Source organism: Schistocerca nitens, chromosome 4 (genome assembly GCF_023898315.1).
Source record: "Schistocerca nitens isolate TAMUIC-IGC-003100 chromosome 4, iqSchNite1.1, whole genome shotgun sequence".
In the NCBI taxonomy this organism is placed as follows: Eukaryota; Metazoa; Arthropoda; class Insecta; order Orthoptera; family Acrididae; genus Schistocerca; species Schistocerca nitens.
In genome coordinates, this window is record NC_064617.1 from 143,926,037 (window position 1) to 143,939,618 (window position 13,582).

The following is a 13,582-nucleotide window of genomic DNA, read 5'->3' on the forward strand; positions in this document are numbered from 1 at the left end:
AATGGCTGTAAGGCCGAAATTGCAATAGTCACAATAAATACACTCCTGGAAATTGAAATAAGAACACCGTGAATTCATTGTCTCAGGAAGGGGAAACTTTATTGACACATTCCTGGGGTCAGATACATCACATGATCACACTGACAGAACCACAGGCACATAGACACAGGCAACAGAGCATGCACAATGTCGGCACTAGTACAGTGTATATCCACCTTTCGCAGCAATGCAGGCTGCTATTCTCCCATGGAGACGATCGTAGAGATGCTGGATGTAGTCCTGTGGAACGGCTTGCCATGCCATTACCACCTGGCGCCTCAGTTGGACCAGCGTTCGTGCTGGACGTGCAGACCGCGTGAGACGACGCTTCATCCAGTCCCAAACATGCTCAATGGGGGACAGATCCGGAGATCTTGCTGGCCAGGGTAGTTGACTTACACCTTCTAGAGCACGTTGGGTGGCACGGGATACATGCGGACGTGCATTGTCCTGTTGGAACAGCAAGTTCCCTTGCCGGTCTAGGAATGGTAGAACGATGGGTTCGAGGACGGTTTGGATGTACCGTGCACTATTCAGTGTCCCCTCGACGATCACCAGTGGTGTACGGCCAGTGTAGGAGATCGCTCCCCACACCATGATGCCGGGTGTTGGCCCTGTGTGCCTCGGTCGTATGCAGTCCTGATTGTGGCGCTCACCTGCACGGCGCCAAACACGCATACGACCATCATTGGCACCAAGGCAGAAGCGACTCTCATCGCTGAAGACGACACGTCTCCATTCGTCCCTCCATTCACGCCTGTCGCGACACCACTGGAGGCGGGCTGCACGATGTTGGGGCGTGAGCGGAAGACGGCCTAACGGTGTGCGGGACCGTAGCCCAGCTTCATGGAGACGGTTGCGAATGGTCCTCGCCGATACCCCAGGAGCAACAGTGTCCCTAATTTGCTGGGAAGTGGCGGTGCGGTCCCCTACGGCACTGCGTAGGATCCTACGGTCTTGGCGTGCATCCGTGCGTCGCTGCGGTCCGGTCCCAGGTCGACGGGCACGTGCACCTTCCGCCGACCACTGGCGACAACATCGATGTACTGTGGAGACCTCACACCCCACGTGTTGAGCAATTCGGCGGTACGTCCACCCGGCCTCCCGCATGCCCACTATACGCCCTCGCTCAAAGTCCGTCAACTCCACATACGGTTCACGTCCACGCTGTCGCGGCATGCTACCAGTGTTAAAGACTGCGATGGAGCTCCGTATGCCACGGCAAACTGGCTGACACTGACGGCGGCGGTTCACAAATGCTGCGCAGCTAGCTCCATTCGACGGCCAACACCGCGGTTCCTGGTGTGTCCGCTGTGCCGTGCGTGTGATCATTGCTTGTACAGCCCTCTCGCAGTGACCGGAGCAAGTATGGTGGGTGACACACCGGTGTCAGTGTTCTTTTTTCCATTTCCAGGAGTGTATTTTAAACAGTCAACGGCGACTATGATGTCTTTTAAGAAATATTATATGATCGTGAATCCCAACCATGAGAAGTTAATCAAAAGTTTCAAGTATGTTTTGACGGACGATATCTGATCTTGCAACGAAACAAATACTCTCAGGTCGTCGCTGAATGCACGGCACACAACCTTTTCCCCTAATAATGTCAAAGCCGGAATTGCACTGTCCATTTTCCCCAACAATGGCTCCACCGCGATTTCATAAAAAAACCCTTCGTAATGGACAAACCTGTCACACTGATCGCTTAATGTCAACGGGTCCTGTTACTTGTCCGTTACTTATTTTTTCCCGCGTTCAACAAGACTTTCATCGTCAGACTGAATTAGTTACCAATTCCAAATGTCTCCATTGTTTTCAGTAGGAAACTATGGGAGACACTGCCTAATGCCTATGGAGGCTTATTAATCTGCAGATGTCCGTTAGTGCTGTTTCATTACGAAAATCGCTGTGACACTACATTCGAGTACTGAGAACGTCCAGTGTTCTCTTATCAAGTTCTTCTTTATCTGACTCAGTTTGGAGTGATAGTTCGGTGCAGAATTTCGTATTTATTCCTGTGCTTCTTCATTGCTGCTTCCGGGTATCTTCCTTTCACACTGTTCCTTCTGTGTGTAATTATATGGACGGGCATCTTCCTTTTAGGTTCTTCGTGCCAGTACGTGAACCAACATCGTGAATTTCACATGTTGCCATTTTTAGCTACTCTGCTGACTGAACTTGTATTTCTGAAACACCAGTTCTGCAGCTAATGCTACGGTTTGATCTGCTTCCTTCTGGGAAGTGGTGACATTGGTTTCTGGATTTTTGCCGACCCTTGTTGACACTTCTGTCTAGCAGGTCGTGTGGATAACAATTCCGTCTTGCATCAATGGTGATGTGAACTGCACTGTTAACCTCAACTAAGTGTCTAAACTCATTCTGTGCAGTTGGTGACGAAGCTATTTTTCTGTTATCATTGTCAAGCCTTTTTTCCACAAGATGCGTTGCTGGCAACGGTGGGTATTCTCTTGATACATATTTGCTCTCATTGTGGTGTTCTAAACTACCGACTGCAATTGCATCAACGAGATGACGAACAACGTCCTCATTGTTTCCAACAGGGGCGGTAATATTTAGAACAGAATCTCTGGTTATATATTCGCAACCAGATCGAAAACAGAGGCTGATGTTTCGTAACATTTATTTCCATACGAAATTTTCGTCTTCTGCTTAACATGGTCGGTTTGGTTGCATATGAAGCACACTGGCAGTTGCCCCAGATATGTTACATAGACTTGCTAGTCCCATATATTTATAACTGATGTAATTGACTTTTTGACTTCCGGTTTTAGTTATCGTAACTATTGGGTCATTGAGTACGGAAAACGAATAATAGTCAGGACATACCTCGTTTCGAACACCAGGGATCCCACCATAAGGTGACTTTTGTCTTATAACTCTGCTCGGCATTTCCACTCGTATAGTGAACTCTCTCACAGTAGTCTAGTTGCCTTCTATTGCACCGACAGAAAACTGGACGCAAGTCCGGAAGTTAGTACCATTTCAAAGTTTCCTAAACAACCACGAATAACACAATCGTAAACCACGCCCAAACAAATTGCGAAGTAAAACGTTGACTGTGTGCAATCGATTTGTATACTATGTCCTTCGTCTCTAGTAAGTCTGAGATTGGTAGTTACCTATTGTTGCGTTGCAATGGTTGCTAGCAGCTCATTGTCCTTTGAAAATTGCTAACAGTATTCTTTCTAGGGTATGTTGCAGTTGTACTTTTCCTTTACACTACAGGAATAGTGAAGCAGAAGGTAAAAAACACTTCACACGAACAATCACAAACGGAAAAAGATCTCGAATCGCCAACACTTGAGAACCTAACAGTATTAGCTAAAAACAATAGTTACACGTTTACGTTGGCCGTCCACTGCAAATGATCGAGACAGCAGCTTCTTACATGCAACGTACAGCCTTGAGAGATTTCATCCACGTTACTCATTACAAAGGGAAGTCCGTGAAAGGCTACAATGCTCATCCATACAAGCACGTCATGTTGTAAACGTTGCCTTGCGGCAAAATCCAATATTTGTTCGTATTATTGTTGATAGGTATGTGGCTGTAACTGATATCACACCCTTGTGCGTTAAAACATCGTGGTACATGATACACGACCTCGAGTCATCTTAAAATCAGTCTGCACGTCAAGCATCTAAAACATAATTAACAGTGGAATATGTTGGACTACATCGCACATTTACATATAACAATATTTTATGCATTATTTCATGGAAGGGAGAGTGAGGAAAAGACGGAGGACAGGGCATGCGGACGTGCAGAATAAAAGGGGTAGGGGAAGGAGAAACCGATAACAGTCAGTGATCAAAAGTGCCGAATGGGGAGAGGGTTGCGGGAGGGGTGCGTCCCCAACAGTTGGCATGAGAAAACATACTTCTTTCTATTTTGAAAGACGTCTAGGGGTTCTTTTCCCTAAACATAAGGAAATGTCACAACGTGTTTACAACATATGTAGATTAGATAAGTATTTTGACGATGTTATCTAGAACACACTTTGGGGGATATATTCTGAGGAATGTTGTCAGTGTAACTTCATCTATTTCTGAACTAAACCGGCTGTGTCATAACAAACTTGTATCCAGCTTTCCACACTCCACCAGGCTGGCCTCATACAGCAAGGTTATAAAGATTTTTTGAAGAAAAACAGTCTTGTTTCCAATAAGTATTGTTTAATGAACTGTTTCACCGTTTTAGACCTCATCTGATTTTCTACAGAAGGAGAATGAAGTCAAAGACAAATAGGCAGAAGTATGGTCCTGCCGTACACAACTCGAAATAAAATTATCAAAGGAGCATACACAAACCACTAGCAATAAAACTTAAGTTTGCTGTAAGGCTGTAAAATAAGCATAGGTCAAGATTGCTCGAAACAGGAAGTGCACTACACAAAAATAAGAGGTAATAAGCAAACCTCTAAAGAACGAGGAAGAAGTACGATAGCAGAGAAAAAATTAAAAGTGCAAACGTTATCTTCAGTACAAACATGACATCAGGCACGGCGGTGCAAGGGTAGGACCACACTCGTGGACTTGTGGACATGTGGCTTCATTTAAACACAGTATAGTAAAAACTGACAAACACTGTTGAAGATGTTAAGCATGTAAGCAGTTATGCATGGGACGTACTGCTCCGTAGAACTTATTGGCGGAAACACACAGATGTTTTTCATGAGTAATTTCGAAATAAAAATTTTAGTTAAACGAATGTAATACGGACTAAAACTTAAGCTACTGAATAAGACATATTAAAATAAAATATAAAAATGACATGATATAGTGTATAAAAATTTAGAAGCAAAATACTTCCATACAGCACCAGTAAACCACATGCATAACTGAAGCAGGCTTTAATGAAAATACACTCCTGGAAATTGAAATAAGAACACCGTGAATTCATTGTCCCAGGAAGTGGAAACTTTATTGACACATTCCTGGGGTCAGATACATCACATGATCACACTGACAGAACCACAGGCACATAGACACAGGCAACAGAGCATGCACAATGTCGGCACTAGTACAGTGTATATCCACCTTTCGCAGCAATGCAGGCTGCTATTCTCCCATGGAGACGATCGTAGAGATGCTGGATGTAGTCCTGTGGAACGGCTTGCCATGCCATTTCCACCTGGCGCCTCAGCTGGACCAGCGTTCGTGCTGGACGTGCAGACCGCGTGAGACGACGCTTCATCCAGTCCCAAACATGCTCAATGGGGGACAGATCCGGAGATCTTGCTGGCCAGGGTAGTTGACTTACACCTTCTAGAGCACGTTGGGTGGCACGGGATACATGCGGACGTGCATTGTTCTGTTGGAACAGCAAGTTCCCTTGCCGGTCTAGGAATGGTAGAACGATGGGTTCGAGGACGGTTTGGATGTACCGTGCACTATTCAGTGTCCCCTCGACGATCACCAGTGGTGTACGGCCAGTGTAGGAGATCGCTCCCCACACGATGATGCCGGGTGTTGGCCCTGTGTGCCTCGGTCGTATGCAGTCCTGATTGTGGCGCTCACCTGCACGGCGCCAAACACGCATACGACCATCATTGGCACCAAGGCAGAAGCGACTCTCATCGCTGAAGACGACACGTCTCCATTCGTCCCTCCATTCACGCCTGTCGTGACACCACTGGAGGCGGGCTGCACGATGTTGGGGCCTGAGCGGAAGACGGCCTAACGGTGTGCGGGACCGTAGCCCAGCTTCATGGAGACGGTTGCGAATGGTCCTCGCCGATGCCCCAGGAGCAACAGTGTCCCTAATTTGCTGGGAAGTGGCGGTGCGGTCCCCTACGGCACTGCGTAGAATCCTACGGTCTTGGCGTGCATCCGTGCGTCGCTGCGGTCCGGTCCCAGGTCGACGGGCACGTGCACCTTCCGCCGACCACTGGCGACTACATCGATGTACTGTGGAGACCTCACGCCCCACGTGTTGAGCAATTTGGCGGTACGTCCACCCGGCCTCCCGCATGCCCACTATACGCCCTCGCTCAAAGTCCGTCAACTGCACATACGGTTCACGTCCACGCTGTCGCGGCATGCTACCAGTGTTAAAGACTGCGATGGAGCTCCGTATGCCACGGCAAACTGGCTGACACTGACGGCGGCGGTGCACAAATGCTGCGCGGCTAGCGCCATTCGACGGCCAACATCGCGGTTTCTGGTGTGTCCGCTGTGCCGTGCGTGTGATCATTGCTTGTACAGCCCTCTCGCAGTGTCCGGAGCAAGTATGGTGGGTCTGACACACCGGTGTCAATGTGTTCTTTTTTCCATTTCCAGGAGTGTACATTAATAAACAGATAGTGCACGCTGTGCGAACCTAAATACATAAAATAACTGCATAAGTTGTAATTGCAAAGATAGAATCAGTTCTAGGAATTGAATAGAAATAGGTGAAAGCTTATAAAAATACAAAATACGTGAAACATCTAAGGAGGAGACAGGCTATAGAAAGAATTATAACTCGTTAACAAGCAGATGCTGCCGGGGTAGTACTAGCAAATCACAAAAATAATAAAATAATTAAAATAGCTAAAACCGGCAGTAAGAACTTGATCATATAGTCTGTAGAATACTTATAATGATGTAGAAGTAACAGCATTTAAAATTAAACTGCTTTAAAGCCAAAACCGAATAGGTAAAAGTTTTAAAAATTGACATTATGGAGACGAAATAATTCTGATCCACAACATTACCCCAGCACAAAATAATCTTCCCTTGGTGTATCACTATGCTTGAACCTTAGAATGAATGTCACTGCGCAACGTAGCAAAACGGAATATAAAATTATTTTGGTTTCACATATTAATTCAATTTATTTACTCGCAAATCAAAACAAGTCAAAACATGGTTTTTACAGCAAAAGTTAACTGCAAATCCTCATATGGTCAAGCTCATTACCCAGTATCTTACGCAGATCTCGTTACTCCCAAAATCATAAGTTTAACAGAATACTCGTGCTCTACCTTGCGTGTGTTTGTATGATCGTCTAAGAGAGATGTGCTCAATCTATAGTAAGTCCAGATAAGGTCGAATGATGAAAATTAGACAAAATGTTCAGTAATACAGGCTAGTGACCATACGAAAGTGACACAGAGGATGCCTCAGTTCCTAACATAGTTGTAGCCCAGGTTCATTCAACACTGTATTTGCTAAAACTGTCGACTGACAAATCCTCAAAACCACTCGGCAAATGCCCCAATTCGCAGCTACTGTTAAGTCAAAGAATTTCATAATAACTGCAGCGCGTTCGCTGACGACGCAGAATACAACATCCTTAAATCCTTCTCGTCACACACACACAAAGCAACATCTCACATCACAACACGATCCATTGCCCCTTTAGAACTCTGAACAATTGGCAGAAACTAATGGTTTCCTCAAAGAAAGATGTGAGACATCAAAACAAAACTTATTAGACACAATATGGACAGAAATCCAAAAGAACATGAGGTAAGGTACAGTGAGAAAAATTACCGTTTTATATCAAATTTTGTTATGTTGCACCCTGACGCTTCCGCAACAGAAAAATATAATACACATGGCAGGATCCACCTACAATTATTGCTGAATGTAGCTGCACTCCATTATCAAAAACATTTGCAAAACAGACACTATTCTCATGCAACATGGGATCATTTTGCATGCGTTTTTGATACCGGCAGATGTGTACATACTGATTCTCATGTTTGACAGTAAAAATCTCATTTTGCAAGGTACGAGTAGTTTCAATTTCCAGTGCATCATCCTACCCTCGATCTTCGACAAACACATACAGACACGTAGACAGAATTATGAGATCACAAATCTCAAATAAGGATTAGTTAAAAACGTACTGCTAAACACAAACAAAAACAACGGTAGGGAGCACATAACTGAATAAAGCAACCTTCACTAAAATAATCCTAGAGTGTGATTGCTTTCAGATCTGAGAAGAGGTGTGTGAGAATTACCTAGTTCATGCACAATGTCTCTAGAGTGGCTGCATTTGCGAACACCAGACGTTTTATTTAGAATAGGCAGTGAACACACAGGATAGCTTCTGTGATTCATTTTCCACTTTGCAGGAGAGGCGATGGTTTCACACCAGCACCTTCCATCGTGTGTAGAAGAAACGTTGCTTGACGTTTTTCGCAATCCTCCTCTGCTGTTGTAATGCCGCTTTCTTGATATTTACAGTTTCTTCCACAATCACCTACCACTACTGGCCAGCTGCTGCCGTGTATAGCTACATGACTTCTGAATCAAGTTCTGCGAGGGTTATACAGTGCCTTGTGACTGCTAATCCTTTCAAGTTAGCTCACTGCAGCTTCCTCCAAATTTCCCAGGAACTAAACAGGCTGTCTTTAAACTGCCCATCCATGTTTTGATCTGCAGGATTTCACATGCCATATAAGTGACGAATTACCTCAGTGAGAACCCTGTCATCAAAGTCCTGTTGGTTGGCGCTCTCATAACCCAATGCGCCGCACAGTTCTGTTACAGTGGTCCTATCTTGGATTGATGTGTGTGTATGTGTGTGTGTGTGTGTGTGTGCGCCATTAGGCTGCAAACCTTCGAAACTCTCCTGCTCATTGTCATCTCTCCACCTGCTCTCCTTGGTACCAATGGCACTGTGACCTGATGTCGCTCAGTCCCCCTTCTTAATAACTCAACAGTGCCTTTGAGCGAAGTAAACTCCTCAGATTCTGCGAATTGAATTGGTTCTATAGCTAAAGTTTGAGGTCGCTCCTCAAGAGCCTGCACACTTTGAAGACACTGATCAATCAGTTTCCTCTACAGTCTGCATCCTTTGACAATGTAACATGTTTGTTCCCTCAACTTTCTTGAGATGTGAATTCACCTAGACCAGCCTGCTCATGTTGCTTTCCATCATTTCAATTTGCAAGATGCCAACGTGAGTCGAGTACGAGAATTCAAGTCACCACTGGGCTATGGTTAGAAGAAAGCTGTGCCTGTGGTCTGAATCGAGTGAACCCCCTCGATATGCAGATCACCCCTCACTAACTAAAGTGTGATGCGACAGACTGTGCTCAGCTGCATGACAGGAAAATTAATAACCGTGACAAATGAGTCGTGGGTGCGGTCCCTGCCAAAATTGATAATACTAGGGTTGCCCAGAGAGTAATGCACCACATTTTTTCTTCAAGAAAAACACAATGAGAGTTACACACACGAAAGAATGGTGTTTTATCTACACACCCTATTTTAAACGTACATCCCATTCTAGGGTCTTTCTGCAGCTCAAAACAAGGGCGTGTATGCCCTGTCGGTACCAATCCTTGTCCTGGTGGTGGAGCCAGTGCTTCACTGTGTGAATCACCTCCTCATCCTCATCAAAATGTCTTCCATGAATGGCATCCATTAATGGCCTACACAAATGGAAATCCGACGGGTCTAGGTCAAGGCTGTAGGGTGGATGGTGTAACACTGTCCAACCCTGTCTTGCGATGTTTTCCGCAGTCCTCAGACTTGTGTCGGGCCATACAATACGAGGGTGAGTCAATTGAAAACCTTAAATTGCTAATAATAAATCGAAATTTCGCGCCGTTATCCTGTAAGTTGTTAAGCGTGCTACAAACAGCGTGCAGAATGGCCTGTAGGTGGCAGCATAGTGCAGATGCACACATACCGCCACAGTATCAGTATAAAGATGGCCTCCCCACTTGCGACTTGCACCAGGGAAGAACAGCGTTCTGTTATTCCCTTTTTGCGTAGTGAAAGGGTGAAGCCTATTGAAATTCATAGACGAATGAAGGTTCAGTACGGTGATGCATGTTTGTCACAGCATCAAGTCTACGAATAGAGCAGGAAGTTCGCAAATGGTGTGACTTCAGTGGAAGATGCTCCTCTTCCAGGTAAGGCACAACGAGTTGTGACTCCACAGAACATTGCAGCACTTGAAGCCATAGTGAAGGAAAACCGCCGAGTGACACTCAGTGACATTGCAGCATGTTTACAGATTAGTCATGGGTCAGATCACCACATTGTGCATGATGTGCTCCAGTTCCATAAAGTGTCTGCAAGATGGGTGCCACGGCAGTTGACTCCTGAAATGAGAGAACGGCGTGTTGATCCTTGTGAAGAACTTCCTCGGCGCTTTGAACGAGAAGATGATGGCTTCCCTTGCAAGAATCGTTAATCGTTACTGGGGACGAAACCCGGGTTCACTTCCACCAACCGGAAACGAAGAGAGCGAGCAAGGAATGGCGCCATTCCTCATCACCAAAACCAAAGAAGTTTCGAACAGAACCATCAGCAGGGAAGGTTATGCTGACTCTCTTTTGGGACGAAAAAGGCGTCATTTTGGAGAATTACATGCCTAGAGGGACTACTGTCACCAGTGCATCATACACAGATCTCCTAAAGCATCATCTGCGGTCTGCAATCAAATCAAGGCGACGTGGATTGCTGTCAGCAGGTGTCCTTTTGCAACATGACGATGCAAGGCCCCACAGTGTCTGTACAACTGTTGCAACAATCACAGACCTGCCTTTTGAGTGTCTTCCTCATCCACCATACTCACCAGTCCTTGCGCAAAGTGATTTCCATCTGTCTGGACCACTCAAAGACGCAATGGGAGGAAAGAAGTTCCGTTCTGATGAAGAGATACGCCACGCGGTGCATGAGTGGTTGCGCGGACTACCGAAAGAATTTTTTTCTAAAGGAATTTATGCACTTTGTAAGCGCTGGAGGATTTGCTTTGAGCGTGGGGGAGATTATGTTGAAAAGTGATACAGCTATGTACCACTTCTGCACAATAAATAATATTTAAAAAAAATATTTAAGATTTTCATTTGACTCACCCTCGCACATTCAGGTAACATAGAACAATGTTGAGCGGCAAAGTCGGTTCTACAGAAAAGGTATTAATATTATTTCATGTAAAACAGTCTTGATCGCATGTATGTTCTGTGTCTCGTTTGGTGATCGGTTTCGGTCTTTTGTAAGTCCATCACACCATATTTTATTCCTTGATGAGAGCTGGAGCCGTTGATGGGAAGCAGGACGCTCTGCAGACGTGTGGAAAAATGCTAAAACACTGCTCCTCCACCGACCTTCAGAGCGGCCTGCTTCACTCCACCGGCTGCTGCTGACACCAAGGAGTAAAAAATGGTCCCATGATTGTCTTATAAAAGACCGAATTCGGTCACCAAACGAAACCTACAACACACATGGGAACAAGACTGTTTTACTTGAAATAATTTTAATATTATTCTACTGATAGCCCTTTTTCTTGGCATAGTGTTCCAAAAAATGCTACGGAAAAGAATTAAACACACGCTTCCGAAACAGACATCATGAACCCAATTACCTGAGCATATTTTACTATGGGTAATGATTCTAATGATTCCTTAAAGTTATTAGAATCCAGATAACTGATGTACCCAATGATTTACTGAGTGGTTCTGAATATTTTATGTGTCCTAGCTATGTCGGTGCCCTTGCAAGGCCCCTCGCAGTAACAAACCTCCAAAAAAGTTTCTCAGTTGGGCCACAAGTCCGTAGAAAGTGGTATGGATGACATACAGTATAACTGGTCATGACTTCCCATCAGGGAATGCTTTAGATAACCTAACCCTTTCCTGAATTATATTAATCAATCCGCGCTTAAGATCTCCTTCTGCCTGTTTCCTGTAAATCTCTCGTTGATGCTTTCCTTCGAAGCAGTACTTTTAGCGCGGTGGATTGTTTATAACATGCAAGCAGGCGACCTGTGGTCGTAAGTAAGCCTTGCAAAAGTGCAGGTTCATTCCGCTGAATGCGAGTATGTAATCCGCTCTCTGAAAACAACGGTTTTGCCCGTCTCTAACCGGTAGTACGTGAAGCTTTATTATCTTGGCTTTGAAACGCGTGATACTAACGGGAATTCTGGCAAATTGTTAAAATCCCCCAACGCTCGTCATAGAGTGGTAGAAATTTAGTGTTTTTGAAGCAATAACTTCCACTAATTTTAAAAAATACGGCAAGCGGCAACTTTATGTATAATTCTATTTTTTATTTATTCTGGCGTTAAACCATCATTGGTTGGTGTAATACGTTTAAAGCTTCGGCATGATAATGTTTTTATTGACTGTAGACTGCCTTCATATTCACAGCACAAACGCTATTTTGTTCCTCTACCAAAGGAGTGAGTATCTGATTCATCACACATTTTTAAATTACTTATAAAACAGTAACAGATTACAAGGCAAGAAACAAAACTCTGCACTGCGAACACTATTCAGAATGGTGTCAACACCGTCAGTCCAAATAACATTTTTTTTTACTATGTTCATTATAAGATTAATCTCCGCTACTTCTGTGCTTACTTTCACTGTATTATCTCTCTACAGTAAATTGTGAGGCTCCACTGTAGACTGAGAAAGAATGTGATCAGGCCCCAAATGGCAATATGGCATATGTGCGGCGTTAGTTCGCGATATTCTTGCGCTGTTGGTCAGCTGTCTCTCTGCGATGCGTTTTGTCGTTAGCACTGTTGACTCATTCAGAAGGAACAACAGTAGTCATTCAGTGAACACTACATGGAACATCGATTAAGATTTTGATAACACTTCGTTAGGTATCGTGCCGAAAGGAAGTTTTCGTTTTCAATAGGCTTCTAACAGAACTGAAAGGAAAAGTGCTAACCCTCGAGTATTCAGATCGAAGTTGAACGGATTCATTGCAGCAGTTCTTCTATTCTGTATAGGAGACCCTCGCAGTAGACAGTAATTTTTCTCAGTAAAATATTATTCTGTCTTTTTTTCGTCTTTAATGAGCCTATTAGTTCTTTCTGTTTACTAACATAAATATTCTAACCAGAATTATATAAACTTTGTACTAAAACATTCTGTGATCAAGTAGCTTTGGTTACCTTGGTCCTACGCATTCAGATATATGAATTACAGTCAAAAAAAGTGTTAAGCTGAAAGCCATCGGAAATAAGTGAATAACGGTGCCAAGTCGCAAACCGTGTTGCGACTTCCATCGATTCTGCAGCTCTCAAATGGCACTGTGTCTTTCTGGAGTGCAGTACGATGTCCTACTACAACTTTAATTTACATGTCGAATCCTGCGCTCCAGTTGACAGGTTCGATTGGGTATAGGCTGCACTGAAGTCGGAATGTTAGGAAGTTTAAACATCAATGGCGTGACTTGTTTAGTGTCTAGATGTCCGGCCAAGCATCGCCGCATTCCTTTCTTCCGAACTGCGCGCACGTGCGTACACACATACAAAAGCACACACACACACACACACACACACACACACACACACACACACACACACACACAAACTCAAAGAAAATTCGGTAGTCGTAAATAAATCAGTGGATTCGGAACACCTGAGTTTAATATTTGAAATAATTAATGTTTGTGCACCGAAAGCTGAAAAAATCTCTTACGTTAATCAATACTTAGTTATTTAGATGGAGAATGGCCATCTCCTGAAAGCTTTTGCGACCTACTGTTATTCAATAACTCCCACAGTGACAGAAAATTCTAATGGTCGCTCAATAAACAGACGCCTCTGGGAGACA